Source organism: Bos javanicus, chromosome 2 (assembly GCF_032452875.1).
Source record: "Bos javanicus breed banteng chromosome 2, ARS-OSU_banteng_1.0, whole genome shotgun sequence".
In the NCBI taxonomy this organism is placed as follows: Eukaryota; Metazoa; Chordata; class Mammalia; order Artiodactyla; family Bovidae; genus Bos; species Bos javanicus.
In genome coordinates this window covers 62,535,938-62,557,787 of record NC_083869.1, presented here as the reverse complement: position 1 = coordinate 62,557,787, position 21,850 = coordinate 62,535,938, and the positions used below count along the sequence as shown (strand labels likewise).

General features: G+C 42.9%; 1 protein-coding gene across 1 annotated transcript in view; it reads right to left on the bottom strand.

Annotated features, from left to right (window-relative positions):
- Window positions 1-21,850, bottom strand: part of TMEM163 (transmembrane protein 163) — a 331,871-nt gene that overhangs the window by 296,566 nt on the left and 13,455 nt on the right. The window lies entirely within an intron of this gene.

Here is a 21,850-nt window from a genome sequence, read left to right as displayed (position 1 = left end):
CACTACCTGTCATTTGGTGGATCAGCTATTCCTGTCTGTAACCAAAGAGGAGGTGTGTCTAGGTATAGATTAGCTCAGGCTCTGCCATCAGACAAAGTGGGGCGTGCCCTCACGCTGCACCCTAACAGGTGGGTGGCCAGGACCATGTTACTTGGTGCCTCTAAGTTTCATTTCCTTCTCAGTTAATGGCGGAAAATCATATCTGCGTCTAGGGTTATGATAATTAAATAACATTTGTAAACACTTCGATCAGTGCCTGCTCCCAAAGAGCAGCTGCTGTTGTTGTTATGGATGTTTATTTGTTCAACCAATGTTTACTGACTGCCTACTATGTGTCAGCCCTGTTCTTGGTAGTGGGAAGTCTTTGCCAGGAAAAAAAACATGAGGTTTCTGCTCTTAGGGAGCTTACATTCCAATAAAAATGGTTAATAATATAACCAAGAAATGGTTAATAAATAACCAAGAAAAACTCCAAGGTAGTTGTCATGTAGGAATTAAAACAGGATATGGGATAGAGAGTGATGAACTAGACCCTTTAGTCTTGAGAAAGGCCTCCCTGAGGAGGTGAGGTTCAGGCTGAGATCTAAAAACAGGATGGCACCAATGATGACATCATGTAGAGAAAAGGAGGTTTCAGGACCAGAAGGCAATGGATGCAAAGGTCCAGAGGTGGAAACAAGTTGTGTGTGGTTAGAGCAAGCTCAGTATGTTTGAGGGACACACAAAACTCAGGTGGCTGAAGTACAATAAGGGAAGGTGGCAGACAGGTAAGTGGTGAGTTTGGAACAGTAGACAGAAGGGGCCACTTAGGACTTTTATAAGTCAGGTGATGAGGCTGGGTCTTGATTTAAATGGAATAGAAAGCAACAGGATTTGGGGAATTTGCTGGTGGTCCAATGGTTAGGCCTCTGCACTTGCACTGCTGGGGGCCCAGGTTCAATCCCTGGTTGGGAAACCAAGACCCTGCAAGCCACACAACCAAAAAAAAGGAAGAAGGGAAACCAACAGGATTTTAAGCCAAAAAGAGACACAATTTGAAATAAGCTTGTAAAAGTTCACCTGGATAATTTCATTCAGTATTTAAAGTAATAATACCTCCTACATATCTATCAGAAAACTGAGGATACCGGAACACTTCCCACTTCATTAGATGAGGCTGGCATTATCCTAACAACAAAGCCAGATAGACATCACAAGAAAACTAAAGGCTGATCCACATGAACATCAGTGCAAAAATTCTTAATAAACAGTAGCAATCTGAATCCAGTAATATGCCTTTAATGGCTTTTCCTCTGATCCTCCAGCTGCAGCCTTGAGACCTTCCTCTTCCAGCTCCACCCACGGTCTATTTCCAATATTAGGTCTATCAAATCTCAAACACTTGTAAAAAATGCATTTGACAAATGCAACACCATTCATGATAAAAGTTCTCAATAAAATAGGAAATGAAGGGAAATTCCTCAGTCTGTAAAGGGGTATCTATGGAAAACCTACAGCTAACTTCATACTTAATATGAAACACTGATTGGTTTACTCTGAGATAAGGAACAAGGCATAGATGTCTCCTCTCATCAGGCCTATTTCATGTACTTGAGGTTCTAGTCACTGCAGTAAGGCAACAAAAAGAGATAAAACAACTCTATAAAGAAAGCTGAGCACCAAAGAATTGATGCTTTTGAACTGTGGTGTTGGAGAAGACTCTTGAGAATCCCTTGGTCTGCAAGGAGATCAAACCAGTCCATCCTAAAGGAAATCAGTCCTGAATATTCATAGGAAGGACTGATGCTGAAGCTGAAGCTCTGATACTTTGGCCATCTGATGCAAAGAACTGACTCACTGGAAAAGACCCTGATGCTGGGAAAGATTGAAAGTAGGAGGAGAAGGGGACAACAGAGGATGAGATGGTTGGATGGCATCACAGACTCAATGGACATGAGTTTGAGCAGGCCCCGGGAGTTGGTGATGGACAGGGAAGCCTGGCATGCTTCAGTTAATGGGGTTGCAAAGAGTCGGACATGACTGAGCAACTCAACTGAAATTGGATAGAACGAAGAAATTGGAAAGAACGAAGTAAAAAACTGTCTTTATTTACAGATGACATGATTCTGTATGTAGAAAATCCTAAGGAATCTATCAAAAAACAAACATGCAAGCAAACAAACTCAAACTCCTACGGCTAATACAGTCATGACTAATACTCTAATTTTCAAATGAGCGAAGAATTTGAATAGACGTTTCACCAGAAAAGACTTCCAAAAGCCTATTAAGCACACACACACAAAAAAATGCTAGTTGTTTCAGGAGCTACTGAATAGCACAGGGCACTCTTCTCAACACACTGTAATAACTTATATGGGAAAAGAATCTAAAAACAAATGGATACATGTATATGAATAACTCATTCACTTTGCTGTACAGTTGCAACTAGTGCAAATTATAAATCAACTATACTCCAAAATTTTTTAAATAAATGAAACTGAAAAAAAATAAAGTTTTAGGATGCTTAACTTTGGTTTTTGGTTCCTATAAACTTTCCCAATGATCCTCTTTAATGTCATGAACAAAGGTGTCCTGTTCCCATTCACGTTCTTCAGCCCTGGGACTACCAAGACCAAAACCAGCATTCTCCACGAGCTCTGTTCTTTCTCACTTGAATTCTGTTGCCCAGAGGGCTGAGCACCAATCCCAAGGGAGGGTATGGCTTTGGAGGAGAAAGGCTAACCAGGGCTGTTGTCTGTGGCTGCCCATGCCATGCCCTCTCACTGGGGAACATACTGAAGTGATATAATCACAACTCTTAGATGAACCTCAGAAACTATCTACTTTCAGTGAATTCACAAGCATTCCCTCCAACCTTCTAAATAAGTCTTCCTCCCTTTTCTCTCTGGCTATGCCTCCTTCTTCTCGAGACCATTGACAGAAGATGTGCAAGCCTGAGTTTGAAACCTCATATACTACCTCACAAACCACGTGGTCTAGAAGTTCTGGGACTCAATGAGCTTATCGGTGAAGGAAGAATGGAACAAAGTCAGTGGTTCTTAACCCTAGCTGCGTATGAAAAACACTGGAGGAGTGTTTAAAAACTACTGATGTCCTGGCTACACTCCCAGATACTTGTGTCAAAATCTGAGTGGTAGGAGGCAGGCCTTAGTGTTGTTAGAAGATCCCCAAGGTGATTCCCATTGCAGCCAAGGCTCAGAATCATCGATCTGTGTGATCATTAAGGGTTCCTGAAGCTCTTTCTCTGACCTATATTTTCCTTGGCTTCCCCGTCTGCCCCCCTGACCACCATTACAAGGTCAAGGTAAGTAGCAGCCTGTGACTGGCCAGCACCCAGGGAGTGAATCCACTCAGTTGGACAAGGACCACATCTGGCCCGGCTGCTGAAGAACCAGTAAGTATTAAAAGTGTGTTTTTGAGCAAGTAAGGAAAACCAACTTTCATGGATGCATTTAAGACCTTGCCTTTAGTATCTCCTTAATCATCTGTCCCCAGCCTTTTTGGCATCAGGGACCTGATTTGTGGAAAACAAATTTTCCATGGATGGGTGGACAGTGGATGGTTTCAGAATGATTCAAGTGTATAACATTTATAGGACACTTTATTATTATTACATCAGCTCCAGTTCAGATCATCAGGCATTAGACCCTGGACACTGGGGACCTCTGCCTTAAATGAAGAAGAACTACCACTTTATGGGGATCAGGAGTTATATCTCTTAAAGACATTGTCCAGAAGTCTCCAAATACCACAGAAAGGCAACAATGGGCTGTTTTCTCATCTTTCGTTTCTGCCCGGTGAAGTGAAGCAAGGGGAGGGTACACTGCCTTTGCAAAACGAAGACTATTTTTAAATATTAATTTGACTTTTTGGGTTGATCAGATGTCAACATTAGGCAACAGAATCCTGTGAAATTTGAGGAAGCTAAATTATATGGAAATCTTTAGCTATCTTTTCTATGGATTTAGAAATTACCCATTATTCTTTATGTTATGAATAATCCCCAGGTCTGTAAAACAAAGAATGTAAAGACAAAGTGTGAAAGCTTCAAGTTGCCTTCTTCCTGGAATTCCCTGGAGGTTCAGGGAAGACTCTGTGCTTTCACTGCTGAGGGCTTGTTGGGGAACTAAGATCCCATAGGCTGTGCAGCACAGCCAAATAAATAAAAATAAATACAATAAAACAAACTGCCTTCTTCCCATTTTAGCCAAAATGATTCTAAACTTCCTATGATGTTCTCCACCTCAGCACAGGGCACCATCTAAAAACCCTAAAGTATCCTCAACCCTGCTCTTTCATGCTTATATGCCTAGTTCAGTTCAGTTCAGTCGCTCAGTCGTGTCCGACTCTTTGTGACCCCATGAATCACAGCATGCCAGGCCTCCCTGTCCATCACCAACTCCCAGAGTTCACTCAGACTCATGTCCATCGAGTCAGTGATGCCATCCAGCCGTTTCATCCTCTGTCGTCCCCTTCTCCTCCTGCCCCCAATCCCTCCCAGCATCAGAGTCCTTTCCAATGAGTCAGCTCTTCGCATGAGGTGGCCAAAGTACTGGAGTTTCAGCTTTAGCATCATTACTTCTTAAGAAATCCCAGGGCTGATCTCCTTCAGAATGGACTGGTTTGATCTCCTTGCAGTCCAAGGGATTCTCAACAGTCTTCTCCAACACCACAGTTCAAAAGCATCAATTCTTCGGCACTCAGCCTTCTTCACAGTCCAACTCTCACATCCATACATGACCACAGGAAAAACCATAGCCTTGACTAGATGGACCTTTGTTGGCAAAGCAATATCTCTGCTTTTCAATATGCTATCTAGGTTGGTCATAACTTTCCTTACAATGAGTAAGCGTCTTTTAATTTCATGGCTGCACTTACCACCTGCAGTGATTTTGGAGCCCAAAAAAATAAAGTCTGATGGGACCAGATGCCATGATCTTCGTTTTCTGAATGTTGAGCTTTAAGCCAACAATTTCACTCTCCACTTTCACTTTCATCAAGAGGCTTTTGAGTTCCTCTTCACTTTCTGCCATAAGGGTGGTGTCATCTGCATATCTGAGGTTATTGATATTTCTCCCGGCAATCTTGATTCCAGCTTGTGCTTCTTCCAGCCCAGCGTTTCTCATGATGGACTCTGCATATAAGTTAAATAAGCAGGGTGACAATATACAGCCTTGACATACTCCTTTTCCTATTTGGAACCAGTCTGTTGTTCCATGTCCAGTTCTAACTGTTGCTTCCTGACCTGCATACAGATTTCTCAAGAGGCAGGTCAGGTGGTCTGGTATTCCCATCTCTTTCAGAATTTTCCACAGTTTATTGTGATCCACACAGTCAAAGGCTTTGGCATAGTCAATAAAGCAGAAATAGATGTTTTTCTGGAACTCTCTTGCTTTTTCCATGATCCAGCAGATGTTGGCAATTTGATCTCTGGTTCCTCTGCCTTTTCTAAAACAAGCTTGAACATCAGGAAGTTCACAGTTCACATATTGCTGACGCCTGGCTTGGAGAATTTTGAGCATTACTTTACTAGCATGTGAGATGAGTGCAATTGTGTGGTAGTTTGAGCATTCTTTGGCATTGCCTTTCTTTGGGACTTGAATGAAAACTGACCTTTTCCAGTCCTGTGGCCACTGCTGAGTTTTCCAAATTTGCTGGCATATTGAGTGCAGCACTTTCACGGCATCATCTTTCAGGCTTTGAAATAGATCAACTGGAATTCCATCACCTCCACTAGCTTTGTTCGTAGTGAAGCTTCCTAAGGCCCACTTGACTTCACATTCCAGGATGTTTGGCTCTAGGTCAGTGATCACACCATCGTGATTATCTGGGACAGGAAGATCTTTTTTGTACAGTTCTTCTGTGTATTCTTGCCACCTCTTCTTGATATCTTCTGCTTCTGTTAGGTCCATACCATTTCTGTCCTTTATCGAGCCCATCTTTGCATGAAATGTTCCCTTGGTATCTCTAATTTTCTTGAAGAGATCTCTAGTCTTTCCCATTCTATTGTTTTCCTCTATTTCTTTGCATTGATCGCTGAAAAAGGCTTTCTTTTTTACTTTATTTTTTTTTTGAAGAAGGCTTTCTTATCTCTTCTTGCTATTCTTTGGAAGTCTGCATTCAGATATTTATATCTTTCCTTTTCTCCTTTGCTTTTTGCTTCTCTTCTTTTCACAGCTATTTGTAAGGCCTCCGCAGACAGCCATTTTGCTTTTTTGCATTTCTTTTCCATGGGGATGGTCTTGATTCCTGTCTCCTGTACAATGTCATGAACCTCATTCCATAGCTCATCAGGCACTCTATCTATCAGATCTGGCCCTTAAATCTATTTCTCACTTCCACTGTATAATCATAAGGGATTTGATTTAGGTCATACCTGAATGGTCTAGTGGTTTTCCCTACTTTCTTCAATTTAAGTCTGAATTTGGTAATAAGGAGCTCACGATCTGAGCCACAGTCAACTCTTGGTCTTGTTTTTTTATATGCCTAAGTCGTCAACAAATCCTGTTGGCAAGACTCCATGATATAGCCCCAGTCTGACCTTTTCTCACCATTCTTTTTTAAGCACATCTCTTTCTTCGATCTGGTTCAACACCCATTTTCTTTGTTGTTGTTGTTCAATCGCTAAATTGTGTCTCACTCTTTGAGACCCCATGGACTTAGCATACCAGTCTCCTCTGTCTTCCACTATCTCCCAGAGTTTGCTCAAACTCATGTCCATTGAGTTGGTGATTCCATCCAACCATCTCATCCTCTGTCATCCCCTTCTCCTCCTGCCCTCAACCTTTCCCAGCATCAGGGTCTTTTCCAATGAGGCAGCTCTTTGCATCAGGTGGTCAAACATGGGAGCTTCAGCATCAGTCCTTCCAATGAATATTCAGGCTCAATGTCCTTTAGAATTGACCCATTTGCTTTGTGACCCACAAAAGGAGGGTGCTGGCCTAGCTAACCTCTGAGGTGCCTGCTAGACCCCAGAGTCTAGATGCCTAATCACAGAGGGGAGTGGACACTGAGCAAGTGTGCACCGTGTGCCAGGTGCTCTACCTTTGTTATTCATTCATCCTTCTACAAGTGCAGTGAGGCAGGTATCACTATCCCCCCCTGAAGAGATGAGGCAACTGAGACTGATGCTTCTGATTGCCAAACCAGGGCCTCCACCACTTGCCTCCTCATTAACCAGGCCTGATTTTGTTGGGGATGACAATGAGCCCAGGTCCTAGTGAATCATCAAGTCAAGATTAGTCACAACCAGTTTGGTGACCATGTGCTGTTTTACTTATGGTTGGTACTGATGCAGGCCTGAGAGATACAAAGACAAGACTGTTGAGGGTTCCTGGGAAAGTGTTTTCTCCTTCATGAGAGAAAAAGGAGTAGAAGAGAAAGCCCTTTATGCCTCACTCCTGCTGCTTCAGGCTTTGGATATTATCAGGAAAAGAAGTGAAGCTGGAGGCATCGTCAGTCTATGGCAAGCAAGAGGCAGAGATGGGACGCATCTAAGGATGCAGGAGGAAAGGATACGTTTGGTCGTTGATGGTCTCATTGAGGCTGGTATGCCTATCTCTGGGCTTTTTCTCCAGCAAATCACAAATATCCTTATGAATGAAGCCATGCAAGTTGAAAATCCTGTCACATGGAACTCAATGCATCCTGACACAGAAGTAACTTGCCAAGGAAATGCAGCTAGGAAGTGGCAGCACCAGGCTGCAAAGCCGAATCTGTCTCTGAAACTACATACTTTTTAAACATGATTTCTTGTTATCTGTTTCTCTTTTTCAACATTCTATAAGCTCCATGAATGTGAGGGAGCTTATACTTTTTTTTACTTGCTATTGTGGTCTGGGCAGCTAGCGTGGTGCCTGGCATTTAATAGGTAGTTAATAAATATACATGAAAAGAATAAATTACTTAAAGTATAACAGAGAGGGAAAGGAAGGTAAAGAAGTGGAGACAAGTGCAACAACTCTTTTAAAAAGACTGGCTTAGAGGAGAGAGAATAAGTGATGGTTACAAAGGACAAAGAGAACAACGAGACTGTTAATATGACAGATGGGAGAAAAGGATGGGAGAGACATAGGATTTTCAAATCAAGACTGTCTATGGCCAACCCCAGGTGGCATAATTTACATGGCATTACATGTGGATGACACCTCCTATGGCTGTGTGATGCAGCAGCCCAGCTGCGTATAAGAAAGAAGCAATTACTGATGGAAATAAAGATAGAGCCAAGGCTTAGAGCACAGGTTAGCCCTAATTGGGGTACTCATTCTTTGAGATTGGACAAACAAATATATTAGGGATAAAGTGAAAGGCAGGAAATAAGAACAGTTTTTGCCAAACAACCTAATTTTTTGGTTCCATAGGAGATGAAGCCAACTGACTATGAGGGAGCTGGGTTGTGTGAAAAGCTTAAGGAAAGTGAAGAGGATTTGGAAGGGAAGGGGAAATTGACTAAAGACAAGTAAAAGGATGTAACTAAACCCCGAGCTACTCTTCAAGGATCATGGACCTGGTCCAGCACCAACAGAGGGCCCTGGCAGACCTGGGATCATCACAGAGAAAGGAAAGGAGGCACCAGGATTAAGTGGTGAAGGCTAGAAGGGTGTCTTCCATCACAATCTCTGATCTACAAATGGTTTCAAAACTAATTTTAAAGTTATCAGGACTCAGAAAGCATTGTCCTATTGGAATTATTGTTTATACTGGTTCAATTCTCCAGCAAGCAACCTGCCAAAGCCCATTTATCCTTTAAGGTCCCTGAAGTCCTGAGCTAATGCTGTATTAATACTTGAATGTCACCTCTCATGACTGTGAATTAACAATCTTTTAAGGGAAGGGAAAAGGTATTATTCCAAGTTACAGAACGGTAAGCCAGGAACACTTCTGCCCACTATCCATCTCTGAGTCTCTCCCACAGTATTCCTGCCTAACGTGTAGTGAGAGTTTTGGTCAGGCCCAGCCCCTTTAGTAGAACGAAGCCTCTATGCACCCAGAACTTGTTAGTTGCATTCACTGACCAGGCACTGGACGGTATGCATTTGTAAAGGGACCAAGAGCTCCCCCAGGAGTTCTGAATTGCACACTACAGACAACGCCCTCACTCAGGCTTGGGGGAATGCGCTGTTGGAGAAGGGCACACTCTCAGGCAAATCTCTCTTTGGTGGAGAGGTCATTTCTATGTCATAATGCTTGACCAATGAAAGGGTCTTTAGAGTTTGACCTAGCAGTTCTGTTGCTAAAAATCTACCTTATTAAAATACCTGCACAATTTTAAATTTTAAACTAACTTTTAAAGGATATTAGGTACTGTAAATACGTCAGTGCATCATAAATTAACTATAAATAGATTAGTCTCCCAGTGAAAATACCAAAGGACCTTTTCTTTTTCTTTCTTTTTTTTTTTTAAATCTAACAAGCTGATTCTAAAGTTCACATGGAAAAATAAACATACTAGAAAAATCAAAAGTTTTCTGAAAATGAGAAGAAATGAGAGAGACAAACCCTAGCAGATATTAAAATGCACTGTTAAAACTACAATAATTAAGTCAACTATACTCCAATAGAAATTTATTTAAAAAACTATAATAATTAACAGAATTACCTGGAGAGTAACCTGTGAACAGACATGCAGTTCAATTCAATAGGCAAAAGCCCAGAAATAAACACAAATGCTTGTGAAAAATTGCTATTGGATCAAGGATGTCCGTTCAAACCAGTGGGGAACGGCATTGGAACAACTGGGTTGTCAGGGAGCAAAAAAGAACTGAATCTCTCATCTGATCCCTATACCTAATAAATTCCAGATTACTCTAGATATAAACAATAAAGAGAAAAACTCTAAAAGTATTAGGATAAAGTACGAGAGAATATCTTATAATAAAGGAATGGAGGCAAGTCAGAAATAGAGACAAAGATGTAGAGAACAAACATCTGGACGCTAGGGGGTGAGGGGGGTTGGGACAAGTTAGGAGACTGGAATTGACATCCATACACTAATATGTATAAGTAGATAATTAATGAGAATGTGCTCAGTGCTCTGTGGTGACCTAAATGGGAAGGAAATCCAAAAGAGAGGGATATGTGTATTCATACAGCTGATTCATTTCACTGTACAGTAGAAACTAACACAACATTGTTAAACAATTATACCTCAATTAAAAAAAAAAAAAAAGGAATCAGGGGTTTTCCTGGTGGTCCAGTGGTTCAGACTCCGAGCTCCCAAGGAAGGGGGCCTGGGGCTCAATTCCTCATCAGAGAACTAGATCTTGCATATTGCAACTAAAAATCCCACAGGCCACAAAGAAGACCTGGCACAGCCAAATACATTTAAAAAATATATATCCATTACAAAGTTCTTCCTTTCTTAAAAATTTAAAAGGAATGCAGAGTAGGACTCAGTCATCTCTGGGGGTCATTACTCTACCCACCACTAAGCTGATGCCTCTTCTGTCCCAGCCACCAAGGATACAGCAGGACCACAGACACACGACCCTGGCCTGATAGAGTTCACATCCCCTCTGGGGGTTGGGGGAAGGGAGACAATAAACACAAATAAAATAAATCCTGTGCAATGGTGATTAGTTCTATGGAAAGAGCAGAGCAAGAAAGGATTCAAAGGCAAGTTGAAGCTTGGTGGAGGGATTTAGAGCCAGGAAGCTTCCTGGGTGGCTCAGTGGTAAAGAACCCACCTGCCAATATAGGAGGCTTGGGCTTAATCCCTGGGTCAGAAAGATCCGCTGGAGAAGGAAATGGCAACCTACTCCAGAATTCCTGCTGGGAAATCCCATGGACAGAGGAGCCTGGTGGGCTCGTCTGTGGGGTCGCAAAGAGTCAGACACAACTGAGCAACTAAGCATGCACACACAGCCCTCACTGGTGTGAAGATCTGGAGAAGGTGAGGGAGCTGCTGTGCACACACCTGGGGAAGAGCATTTCAGGTGGAGGGACAGCAAGTGCAAAGGCCTGGAGGCTACTGTGCCTCTAATACGTTCATAGGGCAGAAGGTGACCAGTGTAACTGGGGGAGGGTCAGAGAGACGTGAAGGAAAAAGGCCAGAGACAGTGGGGAATCCTTTTCCTCCAAGTAAGATAGAGCCTCTGGATGAATCTGAGCAGAGATGTAACAAGATCTGCCTCCTAAAATTCTATTCAAATGCAAGGGAGGAAGCGAAGACGCTATCATGGTAATTGTGGTAGAGAGTGATAACGTGGTTCATGGTATATCAGTGGAGGTAAAGAGAAGCAATTTGATTTTATGATATGACAGGATATGACACATATGTTAGCCAGGTCTACAGACAGTTTGTAGGGTGTGAGAGAAATGGATAAGTCAAGGATGACCCTAAAGCTTTAGGTCTGAGCATTGGAAAGATGGAGCTGCCATCACTGGAGAAAGAGGTTCGTGAGAGAAGCAGATTGGAGGGTGATAATTAGTTCAGTCTTGGAATATTAATCTTGAGAGTCTATGTTAATATTAATAAATGTTAATTAAAATGTTAATTTTGAGTCTTCCAAGTAGAGCTACTGAATGGGCAGTTGTAAATCCAAATCTTGAGTTCAGAAAAGAAGGCTAATTAGAGATACAAACTGGGAGTCAGAGAAATGGCATTTAAAAACATGCAATAGGAGAGGGTGAGGAGAAAAGGGAACCCTCTTACACTGTTGGTGGGAATGCAAACTAGTACCTCCACTAAGGAGAACAGTGTGGAGATTCCTTAAAAAACTGGAAACAGAACTGCCTTATGACCCAGCAATCCCACTGCTGGGCATGCACACCGAGGAAACCGGAATTGAAAGAGACATGTGTACCCCAATGTTCATCGCAGCACTGTTTATAATAGCCAGGACATGGAAGCAACCTAGATGTCCATCAGCAGATGAATGGATAAGAAAGCTATGGTACATATACACAATGGAGTATTACTCAGCCATTAAAAAGAAAACATTTGAATCAGTTCTAATGAGGTGGATGAAACTGGAGCCTATTATACAGAGTGAAGTAAGCCAGAAAGAAAAATACCAATACAGTATACTAACGCATATATATGGAATTTAGAAAGATGGTAACGATAACCCTGTATGCGAGACAGCAAAAGAGACACTGATGTATAGAACAGTCTTTTGGACTCTGTGGGAGAGAGCGAGGATGAGATGATTTGGGAGAATGGCATTGAAACATGTATAATATCATATAAGAAATGAATAAGTCCAGGTTTGATGCAGGATACTGGATGCTTGGGGCTGGTGCACTGGGATGACCCAGAGGGATGGTATGGGGAGGGAGGTGGGAGGGAGGTTCAGGATGGGGAACACGTGTACACCCGTGGCGGATTCATGTTGATGTATGGCAAAACCAATACAATATTGTAAAGTAATTAGCCTCCAATTAAAATAAATAAATTAAAAATAAAAGCACGCAATAGGGACCTCTCTGGTGGTTCAGGGGCTATGACTGAGTCCCCAGTGTAGGAGGCTCAGGTTCGCTCCCTTGTCAGGGAAATAGATCCCACACGCTGCAACTAAGAGTTTGCACGCTGCAACTAAAAACCTGCCACAGCCAAATACACAAATAAATATCTTTTAAATAAAACAAATAAATAAAAACACAAGCTTGAACAATGAGCCACCCATTGGCAAAGCAAATGTCTGAACCCAGATCTTGCTCCTGCCTTTCTACATTGGAGATTTGAGGTGGAGAACTGGCTATTTTCCTTATCCTTTGTCTTGCTTAGAACAATTCATTTCTATTTTTCTTTTTTTTTTTAGTAGGAAAGTATTTCATGTTAAATTTAGAAGCCAAAAACCAGATAATAAACACCAAAAAGGTAAATAACCTCTAATCTTATTAAGCATAATCACTCTTAGCCATTTGATAGATTTCCTTTCAGACTCTTGATGATGTCTATATTTTGTATGCCGCATGATGCCCAAAAAGTATTAGTTAGTTTTACTTTTTAATAAAGAAATATGGGGCTTCTTTGATGGCTCAGTGGTAAAGAATTCACCTGCCAGGCAGGAGATGTGGGTTCGATCTCTGGGTCAGGAAGATCCCCAGGAGAAGGAAATGGTAACCCACTCTAGTATCGGTGCCTGGGAGATCCCATGGACAGAGGAGCCTGGTGGGCTAGAGTCCAGGGGGTGGCAAAACAGTTCGACATGACTTAGCAACTAAACAACAACAAAGAAATATGAGAAAGGAAACGCAGGGCCCCTTGGGAGAGTCACCTAGCAAATATCCATCCATGAAATAGCATCACTATCCGATTGCAGGCTCTCTGCCAAAGATGCTTCATTTTGCAGAAGTGCCTCGCCCTAGGCTGTGCGACCACTCAGCTCTGCCGTCTACAGAGCACACAAGGGGCCTAGTTCTCTGATGTGCAGCTGTGGCACCGGGTGGATAAACACATAAATGGGCACTTGGTTGGTGTGACTGTCTTATGGTTAACGTGCCTCACCACCACAGGACTTCCGCCCACAGTTGGGCGAGAGGCTGGTTCTGTGGCAGCAGGAAATTTACTTCCTTATACAAACTGTTAGGTTCAGGAAAAGTTATTCAGCAGTGGTGTCATAGTGCAAAGACAAAACCCATGGGAATTCATTTTGTCTTTTTAGTTCCCAGAACATCTCATTCAGAGAGGAACTGTCATCTTTCTATTCCTGACCTGGTACAAGGCTCAGAGCTAATGACCTGCCTGCATTTTGCCTGAAATGTTCGAAAATGTGAGACCCAAAGAGAGAGCAGCTGCTCCAAATACTGATTTGCAAAGGGAGTAGAGGGTGTGGGGCAAAATCTGCTGGCCCCTCTCCTACCCTAACCCTCCCCACTCCCTCCCCCATCCTTCCAGCTGCTCCTGCCAGGACAAGCTGAATCTGTGACATGACCACAGGGGCCCCAGAGTCAAGGATTTTATCACCATGGAGGTCAGTGATCTCTTGCCACAATGCCCACAGGACACTTAGCCTCACTCAATCCTGCTAGAGGCCGGCAGGATGTGCTGGTAAAAGCACAGGTTTTAAAAGCAATACACCTGGGCTTAAATACCACCTTGATCAAGTTACTTAATCCCAGACTGTTTTCACACCTGCAAAATTGGCATGATAATATCCACAAGTCTGTGCTGCAAGACTAAATAAAATGTCTACAGATCCCCTGGCCCATAGGGGTCACAGCAAACGTATTTCCTGTTTCTGTTCATGAAGACCTGCCTTGCTGACATGGACACTCTCTTTCTCTCTGCATGCTCCTTCTGGGGACCTCAGGAGGCCATCTGACAACACACTTCCTCTTTAGCATCTTCAGTAGGGCTCTAGAAAGGGAATCACGCGTCACAACCTTGACATTTTTGTTGATACTAAAATAGACGTAAAGTGAAGTGCCAAGACTCACAGTCACAGTTCAGGGCCTAAAGAGGGTTCAAAATGAAAATGACCTGGGGGAAAAAATTAATTTGGGAAAATGTGAGTAACTCTGTTTGGGGGGAAGTGTAGGTTTCCACCCAAGTTGTCCCAACCGTGACAGTTGGTGAAGAGGGTGGCGTAACAGCAGTCTAGGTATAGAAAAGTCATTCCTATCCTGGGGTCTGAGGGGTCTCGTAGGGTGAGAACTGCTGCTTGGGTCCAGGTGAGGCCTCTAGAAGAATCATGTGTGTGGTCCCGAGAGGAATGCCTGAGTCCTGCTGTTATGAATGGCTTCCATCAGATATCTCACTGACACTTCACAGAGTCCTCCCAGAGGAAATGGGGAAGCAAGAGATAAGCCACCTCATCCTTTTCCACTTAGGCATCATTAGAGGATACACAGCAGACAGCAGTGCAGAATATAAAAGCAATTTCAACTTAAAGCTTCTAGTTTTAAGAAAATTTCTGCAAATGAGTGTTAAGTGCCTTAATGTGACAGGTGGGATAAAGGCTGACTCAATACAGAACTGTATTTGCATCCTAGAATATGTGTCTCTTTCACACTTGTGCACCTTCACAAAAGCCCTTCATTCTTCCTGATCTCAGTCCCAGAGTGAACAGTGGTTGTATCCAAGGTCAATCCTGGTGTCCCAATTCCATGCTGGCCATTGATGTGGGTGTGAGCGTGTAACACAGTTCTCACAAAAAGATGGAAAGCAAAGGTGCTAGAGGAAGAGGAAGTTCTGGGAAAAGTTTTTCTCACTAATTAAATTCCATTTATTTATCTACTTTTTTTTTTTTTTTTGGCTGTGTTGCAGGCTTGTGACCTCAGTTTCCCAACCAGGGATTGAATTCAGGCCCTCAGCAGTGAGAGCACAGAGCCCTAACCACTGGACAGACAGGGAATTCCCTTTTCCCACTAATTAAACAAAAAAGAACATTAAACAAAAAGTTCCTTTTATTCTGCCAGACACTGTCATGTCTGTGTGTGAAACCTGGAACCATGGCAGCCACTTTGTGACAGGGAGGGAGCTAAGCTGATATGAAAAGGACTGCAAAGTGGACAGAATCTTTTTTTTTTTTTCCTTAATTAATTTACTTATTTTTGGCTGCACTGGGTCTTCGTTGCTGTGTGAAAGCTTTCTCCAGTTGCAGCAAGCAAGGGCTATGCTTCGTTGCAGTGCACAGGCTTCTTACTGTGGTAGCTTCTCTTGCTGCAGAGCACAGGCCCTAGGTGTGAAGGCTTCAGTAGTTGCTACTCTCGGGCTCTGGAGCACAGGCTCAGTAGTTGTGACACATTGGCCTAGTTGCTCTGAGGCATGTGGAATCTTCCCAGACCAGGGTTGGAACTCAAGTCCCCTGCATTGCCAGGTGGATTCCTATCCACTGTGCCACTAGGGAAGTCCTTTTTTTTTTTTTTAACTACATGTTCCAACCTGGGAGGATTTGATGAGGAGTTGTTGTTTTTAACAATTTGTTTGCTTATCTGGCTGAACTGGATCTTCTTGGTGTGTGCGGGCTTTCTCAAGTTGCTGCAAGTGGGAGCTGCTGTCTATTGTGGTGCTCAGGCTTCTTACTGTGGTGGACTCTCTTCTTGCAGAGCGTAGGCTCTAGGTGCATGGGCTTCACTAGCTGCAGCACAAAGCACAGTGGTTTCGGCTTGTAGGCCCTAGATCGGGGGCTCAGTAGCTGTGGCTTGTGGTCTCTAGAGCATGGGCTCAGTAGTTGTGGCTCACGGGCTTAGTTGCTTCACAGCAGGTGGGATCTTCCCAGACTAGATATCAAACCACAGTAGCAGGCAGATTTTTAACCACTGGACCACCAGGGAAGTCCTGAATCTGGGGTTTTGACGACACTCTTGAAGGCTACGAACTACTCAGCCCTGGCGGCTATTCTATCTCAAGATTTCTTGCTAAGTGAGATGATACATTTTCCTTATAGTTGTAGCTACTTGGGGTTTTCTGTGCATTGCCACTAAAAGCATACTGATACATGACTTAAAGTCAATTTTTAGTGTTCTCATTTAATCATATAAATAGTCACAAGGCTAAATTGTCTTTCTCCGAATCTTCTAGTTTGCTTTGTGAAGGGTTGGGAGAAACTGAGGGCACTGTGAGGGAAGGAAAGCACAGTCTCTCTTGACTGTCCATAATCTGAGACCAGCGTTTGCCTGAATGATTGTTTGTTTCTCTGGAGATGGGTGGTGACTTTTCTACGTTTTACTAGGATGTGTGTATGTGTGTGTTTTGAAGATGAGGATACACTTGGACAACTTTTTGTAAAAGTGAGGACATGAGGGAAGAGCTAAAGGAGTACTGTTGTTATTTGGTTTGGGTTTTTTTGTTTTGTTTTGTTTTTTGTGAGAGGTTTTTGGGAAGTCTGTACTTGAAGAGTCAAGGCCTTTTTTTTTTGCCCTGACCAAGAGCACCTGGCCAAGGGGGTGAGTGGTCACAATAATCCAATCTCTTTCTGGCACAGCCTTCACCCACCTGAGAGAAGGGATGCATTTTTCCTAATCCATACAAAGGCACCATAATGGCTAGTGATAGCCTTATGGGTGATACTGTTCAAGGCCAGTAACAAAGTGTGGTCTAGAGGTCATGAAGCAGATAAGAGGATCCATGGCCATATTTTGCTCACAGCTGCTCTGTAAGTCCAGGAAGCAGACTTCAGCAACAGCAGGAGAGAGCTCTTTGAAACAGATGTTCTTGATAATTCCAGGCACACACCACTGTGTCTGAAAATTCCTTTAAATATTTCATCACTGACCAGGTGTGATTACATGTGTGCTAGTTGATTTAGGCATCATCTCTAAGCATATTGGCTGTCCAAAGAAACAATACACGCTGCAGTGGTGATCAGTTGGCCTTATATCAGAAGGACCAAAACAGAGTGTTTCTGATGTCAGTCTTTTCTTCAATACTTTGCTGATCACAACCGTGAATATCAGAAATTACTTTTCAAGGATGAAATTAGCAACTTGTTGATCAATATGATTCATGCTTAGAAATGCATTCTCATTTGGTAAAAGAAATTACATTTAAGATATGTAGGCTGGGAAGATCCCATGGAGAAGGAAATGGCAACCCACTCCAGTATCCTTGCCTGGGAAAACCCAAGGACAGAGGGTTATAGTCCATGGAATTACAAAGAATTGGACATAATTGGGTGACTGAGCAGGAGCATGAGGCTGGACATAGTATTTTAGAGACATTTCCCACTCTTAATAGTCAGGAAGGAAGAATCTTGCACAATGAGGAATGATTGTTCCAAAATGATCTCATATCCAGCCACTGTTTCTAAGCACTATTGGTTGCCAAAGCCCACCCTAACCCAAACTGAATTCAGCCTCTGGGATGTTGGACTGATCAGAGCAACTTTAATAGCAGAGAGCTGGAACCTCCACTGAAGTTACCAAAGTGGTTTTGGGGACCGTTTTGGCCCCTGCTGTTTGCTAATAAATGTTCATGTAATAAGTGTCTGAAGGGGTGGCAGAGTTGATCTGAAGCTTGTTTTTATTATAATAAGATTGTGAGCGTCCACTGAAATCTCCCCAAACCATCCCTGAGCTTAGTTTGCAATAGGCACTATCCTCAATGGCAATATAGAGTGAGGTTCCTTTAGGAAGTTTTGAGAGCAATGGATTTCATCCTGGGGAATCCAACCAGAACGTGACAGACAGAACATGGTGAACACTGCATGGTCACCTAGTGGACAAACAGGTTTCTCAGCATGTGAGACACTCCTTTAAAAACCTCCAGAAATAAGGAGAAGGTAAGAGCTTCTGATATCTCACAGTACAGCTGGCTAAGGCTCAAACTATCTTAGTCTGGGCATCACAAGCAAATGTAACTTTATTTCCTACCTACACACTGGAAAAGCTTGAAATACTAGTTATATCCAGTGAAACTAAGCACAATTGTATACAACACATCATGTAAAGTGGGTAACGGTTGCCTCCTGGGGAGAAAAAACAGTTGTAATAATCTAAAAGCAGAGGTCTTATCCAAGATATGGCTTCCGTGAGGTTTATGGGAACATGGTTCCTTTTCCTGTACTGGGCTTGTGAAGAAGTTTTATCTACTACTTCCGATAGTTTTAGGTCCTATTTTCCTGGGAAAGGTGGAGGAGGGAAGAGGGATGGTAACGCCTGTTGTGTCAAAGTCTTGTCGTGGGGACCCTCTAGCTGGTGGCATCACATAACAATTGTTTAGAAAACAGGGAGATTTGGGGATTCTTGGATTTCTGTTTTACCTTACCAGGCCATTTTAATGGGGTGACTTCAGGAGCATGGATGCCGCATGGAATGAGGACATTTACACAGGCCTTTGAGGGGGTCACAACCACAGCTCGACAGAAGGGCCCTGGTTGCCTGTGTCCTAGATGGCAAAGTGAAAAGTTGGACAAGTCAGTTCACCGATAAGGTATTGAGGTCTTGTTGGGTGCTCGGCAGCACTGTGCTAGTCACCGTGACCCAGTCTTGCTAGGAATAGTCTCGTTCATAGGAAAGGCAAAACCAAACGTGTTAGCAGCCGCAAATAAAGAGGGGGAATGAAAGCCGATGCCTTCGGGTTTGTCATGCCAGCCAATTTGTTAGTACTAATAACTACAACAACTTCAAGTTAATGCTGACTTCTCCTGAGCCTTGATGTACTCTAAATTCCCTCTTCCTCCCTTTCTTCTTCCCAGTAATGAAGAATTTTGAGCATGTAATGCATTTCAGGCACTCGTGCTAGATTTTGAGAATACAGAGAGAAAAACACAAGTTACAGCCTTTTGGAACTCATGATCTTGTGTGTGTGTGTGTGTGTGTGTGTGTGTGTGTGTGTGTCTATGGGAGGGTGGTGGCAGAAAGAAAAAGACAGACAATTAAGATACAACTTGATAGGGAATTCCCTGGTACTCCAGTGGTTAGGACTCTGCACTTTCACTGCTGAGCGGGCAGGTTCAATCCCTGCTCAAGGAACTAAGATCCCACAAGCTGCCATGCACCAAAAACAAATAAAAAATAAAAGCCACCCAACTTGATAAATACTAGGCTAGTGAGGCCTCAGGTAGCTCAAAGGAGACATACCAAACTCAGAAAATATGTTGAAGCCATAAATAGGCTCCCTGGAGATGATGCCACTCGAGCTAGGTCTGAAAGGACAAGCCAAGTGCCAGGGTGGAGAAGCCAGTAGAAAGCCATCAAGTCAGCTGGCAGCACATGCAGCATTTGCTGCTGGGACTGCAGGAGGCTCAAGAAGGGTCCAGGGAATTTGGCTTTCAGTGGGCAGGACATAGGATGATTAGGAAAAAGGATGGCATCAAAGCAAGCTGGAACACTGGGCTGAGCCTGGGTCACAGAAGAAATTGAACTTCATCTTGAAGGTGACAGAGAGTCAAAGGATTTAAAACGGAGAAGAAACAGAATATACTTTTGTTAAAGGAGGTAGAGGAGAGCCTGAAGTAGAGAAGAAAGGGACAGGGCCACGATGGTGGCTCGCAGTGTACATTTGTATACATGTAAACCTTGTATAAAATACATAACTAATGAGAACCTACTGCACAGCACAAGGAGCTCTACGCAGTGCTCTGTGGTGACCTAAATGGGAAGGAAATCCAAAAAGAGGGGATGTGTGTATATGCATAGCTGATTCATTTTGCTATACAACAGACATCAAACACAACATTGTAAAGCAACTATATGCCAATAAATTAAAAAAAAAAAAACAAAGAGCCCATTCAGGTGTATTTATTCATAATATCAGTTTACTCTTATAGGTAGTCTATAGATTAAGATTTTTAAGTTGGAGCCTCATTAGTCTCTAATACTCATACCTGAGTCCAGGAATGTTATTTTTCATTCCTGGGAAATCATGTTGCTGGGCAACTCTCCATCTGTTGCTTCAACAATTCTTCAATGGTTCTTTGCTTCAGAGAGAAGGTGACACCACTGGGATCAAAGAAATCAGCTTTGATCTCAGCTTTAAGTTTCAAACTGATTTGAAGTCCACAGCAAAGATAATAATCTTGAAAGCTGGGTTGTCTTGAGTGACAAAAAGTGATTTTCTAAATTTGGAAACTTTCCCTTAAATAAGAAGAAGTAAAGTTTGGATGATAGAGAATGGAAGACCTTGGATAAGGGCAAAATATTTGAAAGGGAAAAGGGGAGAAGGAGCAAAAAGTTCATATGCAAATGTCCTAGCTTGTCTTATGGGGTGGAAACTTCCAGAAGGGATATAAGGAACCCACTCTTACATTTTGAAAAACCTGAGAACATTGGAGTTTTAGGTCAGAGGAGACTGCAGAGCACTCAAAGAAGTCCCATACTGGGCAATGGCACTGCACCGAGGCTCCTAAGAAAGGGTGGAGAGTCAGTGTTCCCAGTGGACCCCCATCTACATGCCACATGTAAGGCTTGAGGAAAACCCATTAGTATCAGTAGGGGATGAGAGAGTGCTAAGAAAACTGATGTACCAGAGGAAGCCTGGCATCAGGAGGAGGAGACCACAGAGTATAGAGCCTTGTGACTAAAGGAACTGTATCAGGAACTTTCAACTTTAGCAATGACAACCAAAATTCCAGCCAAGACCCATTACTTCTCAGCATCATGGGTAGAGAGGGCCCAGAGACCCTGCAGGCTGAGGGTCATTTTGTGGAAGGCAGGAGAGACCCAAAGGACCCTCCTTTCTGCACCTAAGTGCCTGAGGAGAAGGGAAACACAGCCCTGAGATAGGACGTGATTTTGAATCCACTATTTACCCCCCAGCTGACAGTTTTAAACTGGAAGAGATTGAGTTAAATTTAATAAAGAAATTATAGATGTCTTCATCAGCAAGAGCAAGAAGGGAGTTAGTCTGAAGCAGGATGGACTAAGTTCATGTATATAAGGTTACTTGGTTTTCTATTTTGCATCTGAGTTGTAGTGTGTAAACTTCTATTCTGCTTCATTTCTGTATATCTCATACACACACACACACACACACACACACACACACACACACACAGGTTTTTGAATTCCTTCTCTGAAAAAAAATCATCATGTCAAAAAATATGCTCCAAAGTAGTAGACAACAGAAGATCCTAGGGAAGGTTGGCTTTCAAAGGAAAGGTTGAGGATTCGTTTACTTTATAGTATAGGAGGTAACCAAGTGCAATGGTTGAGACTGTGCAGCCCAGTGTGCAGTCTTCAAACCCAGGTTTCACTCGGCAAGTCCTTTGTGTCTCAGTGACTCCATTTCCTCCTCAGGAAAATGGAAATAACAATCACGCCCACTTTATATGGATTGATATGAATACTAACCGAGTTTTATCTGGAAAGCACTTAGAACAGTTCCTGGCATATGTGTAATGCTCTTTTAGTGTTTAACAAACAAACTCTGAGGACTTTCTTGGTGGTCCAGTGGTTAAGACCCTGCCCTCTCAATGCAGGAGACACAGGTTTGAACCCTGATTGGGTAGCTAAGATCCCTCAT